Raw genomic sequence first — 5536 nt, forward strand, 5'->3', positions numbered from 1 at the left:
GATACTTGAATATTCTTTTTTTTTTCCCTCCTGAACTAACATCCTGAACTAACAGTTTAGGCAAGAAAGCAGCTAATATGCTATTTTTAAGTGCAGGCATCCATTTCATTTCAGTTCACTGATTCACTAACTCTTTCACCAAAATTTGTAAACCTGATATAAGCAGGACATTCTACTTACATCACTTAAGTCAGAAATAAAGACTTACAAGATCTATGATTTTGCCTTCAAGGAGCTATTTGTCTAGTATGGAGGAACATATACTGATAGTTTATTATTCTTATACTTCAAACAAAGAAATTAACTCCCAAATTAACATGTATAAATTTTGCCATAAATAGTTGTGAAGAGAGTTACTGTGTTTTCCTAACAACAACCTAAGATTAAGGGTTGGCAATTAAACATTAAAAGCAGATTTTATAGCCAATATAGAACTGCCTACTACCAACTAGAGCCTCCAGCCTGAATGTCTCAGGTTGCTGATGTTCTCGCAGATGTTTTATAGAGAGAATTTTTACATTGGCAGTAATATTGGATGAGATAATCTCAATCGCTATCAATTTTTAGGATTATGTGAACCAGGAATTAAATCAGAATATTTCTAGTACTGATCAGTTATTTTATCATGCTGTCATGTCTAGATTCAATACTTAATAATGATTTTATTTTCGGGGCCCGTCTCCCAATTTCTCTGGGTGATAGAAGATAAGGCCTGTGTTCTCTAATCCTGCAGTTCTAGGAATTCTAGATCCTAATTCTGCAAAGTCTAAGATCCTAATTAATATGACTTTGAGAATTCTATCCTTCCCCTTCTCCTTTTTGGAGTTTTTGCAGTTAACTTTTTATTTTTTTTACTTTCTGGATTTTGTTTATTTCATGAACAGTGGTGAGTACACTGAAGATGAATGCTAGACAGAATTCACGGATGCAGACAGCTACTTCCCATCCTCCTGGGACTTGGTTGATACCCTTCATCTCTTGTTTGCTGTTTGAAATGTCCTGACACACTAAAATAGAAATGGAGAGACCAAGGGATGTAACAGGATCTTTAAATAATTAGAGCTATGTAATCTTCATATAAAAGCAAACACTTCCTTTAAAATTTCTAGCAACCACTCTTAATTAAATTAGAAGTTCCTATTTTTTTCCTAGTTTAGTGGGAGAAAGAAATAATTGACCTGTGATTTTTTATTTTTTTCCCCCTCAAACTAGTACTAAGTCAATACTATGGTGCTGAAGATTATGAATACCAAGCCTCAGAAAGTTTATATATTATCAGGGGTCTAGCTTATAACAAAAAATGTACTTTTCATTTTATTTTTTTGTTTTTGTTTTTTTTTTTTTACTTATTTTTTTTTTTACTTTTCATTTTAAATGTTTAGAAGTGCAAAGCAAAGAATTCACCTTTTCTTTGTCTTATTTCATTACTGTGCAGAGTAATAAAAGTAAAAAATAGAGTAAAAAAATACTGAAAGTTTTGAACTAAAGCTTCCTTTTGTCTCCAGCTGTTTCTGCATGCTGTTAAACTAGCACCTCCACTCCATCTTAGCAAAGCCTTGTTGACCTTTGGGGATCTCTGCTCAAGATCTGCTTCCTCCCTGAAGGCTGCCTGGACTACCTGAGTAGTAAGCACTTCTCACCCTACATATCAGATTTCGTTATTCAAACTTGCCAAGTCCTGAGGCATCTGGCCACTGCCTACTCAGTACTACTAAGGCCTCCTATGTTTTCATTGCCCCTGCCTTCACTGCTCCTCACATACGCCAAGTTTATTCCACCCTGGGCGTCCCTGATGGCTCAGATGATAAAGAATCTAACTGCAGTGCAGGAGACCTAGGTTCAGTCCCTGGGTCAGGAAGATCCCCTGGAGAAGGGAAGGGCTACCCACTTCAGTATTCTTGCCTGGAGAATTCCGTGGACAGAGGAGCCTGGCAGGCTACAGTCCATGGGGTTGCAAAGAGTTGGATATGACTGAGTGACTAACACTTGCGCTTCACTTACTCCAGCCTTAGAGCCTTCGGTCTGTCGGCCCCACTTCAGGCCTCCTTTGCCCTGCCTTCTACAGCAGTCGCATTTGTGACAGCTATGTCCATGCGGTCTCTGACTGGGATCTCAGAGAATATGATAGTACCTCTTCTCGGATTCCTGCTGCACACCCCTCACTTTGGTCTCACTGTGATACGGGGTCCACACAGAGGTCATTGGAACTCATAATTTCATGGCCCAGAAGTATAGAGAAGTTAAGCTCCCACAGGACCACTCTTGACAGCAGTGGATCCTTACTTGCTGGTCGAGAAATGCTTCCCCGCTTCCCTCGCCTGGGCAGGGAAGCCTTCCAGGCTGGCAGTTCCTCTGCTGAACTACCAGTCGCCTGATAGCTCCGTTGGTAAAGAATCCACCTGCAGTGCAGGAGACCCTGGTTCAATCCTGGGTCGGAAAGATCCCCTGGAGAAGGGATAGGCTACCTAGAGAATTTGGGGTTCCAAAGAGTCAGACATGACTGAGCGACATTCACTTCACTTCACTTCAGCCAATTTGGCAATACATCCTTTTATTGGCTTGCCTCTTTTATATTTCATTCCTGCATTGTAGGAACAGTTCCCAAATAAATGACTTACATGGAAGCCTCTGTCTCAGGCTGTTCTTTTGGAGAAGCCAGGCTAATACAGTTGGTACCCAGAACAGCCTGACTCTCAGGATAGATGGTTGGAGCTGGTTTACTGACAGTCATGGCAAAAACCCCACTGCTATTTGCAGTAGGCAGAATGGTTCCCACACCCCAGCCAAAGATCTCTGCCTCTGGGAACCTATGAATATGTGACCTTACATGGTAAAACCAGAAGTGATCAAGGTTGAAGACCTTGTAACGGAGATATCCTAGATTATCCAGATAGGCCCAACATAATCACAGGGTCCCTTAAAAGCAGAGAACCTTTCTGGGCTATAGTCTGAATGAGATGTGTCTATAAAAGGATAACCAAAGAGATGGCCCATTGCTAACTTTGAAGATGGGGAAAGGAGATCACGAGCCAAGGCATATGGGCCACCTCTGCTGGTGCTGCTGCTGCTAAGTCACTTCAGTCGTGTCCAACTCTGTGCGACCCCATAGACGGCAGCCCACCAGGCTCCTCTGTCCCTGGGATTCTCCAGGCAAGAACACTGGAGTGGGTTGCCATTTCCTTCTCCAATGCATGAAAGTGAAAAGTGAAAGTGAAGTTGCTCAGTCGTGTCTGACTCGTAGCGACGCCATGGACTGCAGCCTACCAGGCTCCTCCGTCCATGGGGTTTTCCAGGCAAGAGTACTGGAGTGGGGTGCCATTGCCTTCAATGAGCCACCTCTAGGAGCAGGTAAGAGCAAGGCAGTGGGTGCTCCCCTGATAAGGAACCAGGCCTGATGCCATTTGGATCTTAACCCCAAGAGACACATGATGGACTTCTGTCTCATGGCACTGTCAATAGAACGCTGATGTGCTGTTGGTAAGCAGGGTGCTGACAACCCTGGCTTGCAGGAGCAGCACGATTCCTGCTGAGCCTGTGGTCTGTAGGTACAGATGGAAGGTGAAATACTGGATCATATGGCACCTGATGGAATGGGGCAATGATAAAGTCTCCGGATTTGGCTAGCTTTTGTTAACTGTTTCAGAAACCTTTTGGGGTTTGTAGGGGGCAATGACAGGTTTAAGTCAACTGTCAGCTCAAGGTTGAGGGCAGGAGGAAATGGTGGGGCAGGATGAGATGGTTGGATGGCATCATTGACTCCATGGACTCGAGTTTGAGCAAGCTCCAGGAGATGGTGAAGGACAGGAAAGACTGGCGTGCTGCAGTCCGTGGGGTCACAAGGAGTCAGACATGACTGAGACTGAACAGTGACAACAATCAGCTCAAGGTATACTGAAAGCCTTTGAAGTGAGAGTTAAGGAGAGCTTCTCTCCTGCAGCAGAGAGAACACTACATAAAACAGGCACCAGGTCTACTGTAAGGCAGGCTGAGCTGCAAAGGAAATGAAATACTCAGTCTTGACCATTCCGTATCAAAGTCGCAGCCTCAATAGCAAGAGCAGGACAAGGCAGGGCAAACAGGGTAGAAGAGCCTGCAATGCTGAAGACCAGGATCCCTCGAGTGTGGGGCTGGTAGGAGCAGCTCGTACTTCCTTTCCTGAAGAGCCTGCCAAGACCACTGGTGAGACCGACACCGAGGATGCTTGACCTCAAGATGTTCTTCCAATACCATTTTTCTCCAAACAAGGAACTGGTCCTGTCTCAACATAGTCTGAGCAGAGAAATACAACCTCTGTCAGGGAGAAAGCACCTAGACACTGAGGGGATTACAGAAGCTGGCTAATATGCTACTGTCAGGAACCAGAGGGGAATGTGTGCGAGTGGACCCTGAGGATAGGGAGCTGGGGATGGAGGTTGAGGCAGGATGACGGAGACTATTATCATGGGAGCCTGTCCCCATGAGGTGAAGGTCACCTGAAGCTGGTCCTGATACCACTGCTGGGATGGCTACTGAGGTTTGGATGTGAGTGGCATACCAGCGAGGTGGAGATGGTGGAACTGCTGTGCTACATGATTAAGGAAAGGCTCAGAAAGTTCCAAGAGGTGTTGCTGTTAGAATGGATTCATTATGTGAGACTGAAGAACCACCTAAGTTCCCAGGACACTGCCTTCACGCAGGAACAAAGACTGCAGTGGGGAGGAGGGGGGCACCCCAATTCCCACAAGCTCAGTGACGACCGCCCCCCTGCAGGCAGGGATGACAGTAGAAAGTGCTGTGATGAAACAGGGCATGCCTGGGATTCCAGAATGGCAGAGGTCATGTACCATTATTTAAATGTCAGAGGCGAGGTTGGCATAGTAAAATGGGCAGTGAGGCTAGAGGGGGAGTCCAGGAGCTTGGTTTGCAGGGCTTTGGGACAATTGCTAACAGATCAGAGTTCTGAGTGACAATTTGTAGAGTGTTACTTGACTTGTATAACCAAAAAGGAAAGAAAAGAGACAAACTGTGAGCAGCAGGCTGGTATAGCCTGTCACAATAAGAAAATTATGATTCCAGATCTGAGTTAATTTACAGATCCAGTGCGCAGTGAGGGGGGAGCCAAGATTCCATGAAGAAAGGCCCTGCTACAAGTGCCTATGATACGCGCACCCAGGATGTTTAAGGCCTGTTGGATAAAAGGTGTGAACTGAAGTGGACACCAGAGAACCCCAAGTACCATTACAGCCCTACATGTAGACAGAGGGGGAGACCTGTGGGAACCAGGTGGTGGCTGGAGCTCTGGCCAAAGTCTATCCCACACTGGGGGTCTCATCTTGGGGTCCTTTCCTTCATCTCCAAGTACCTATTTGGGATAAACACATTTAGACCCCTGACCTGTGGAGTAAGAACCATTTTGAGAGGAGGCACCACATGGAGACCTCTGAAAGTATGTCATCTCCCCAGCCATGTTAATAACTCGTAAGTAACCACATGAGGAAATGCATCCATCAGTGTCACCATGGGAGAATAAAGGACCCAAAGGTAATGGGTTCCATCA

This window comes from Bos javanicus, chromosome 20 (assembly GCF_032452875.1).
Source record: "Bos javanicus breed banteng chromosome 20, ARS-OSU_banteng_1.0, whole genome shotgun sequence".
NCBI classification, from domain to species: domain Eukaryota; kingdom Metazoa; phylum Chordata; class Mammalia; order Artiodactyla; family Bovidae; genus Bos; species Bos javanicus.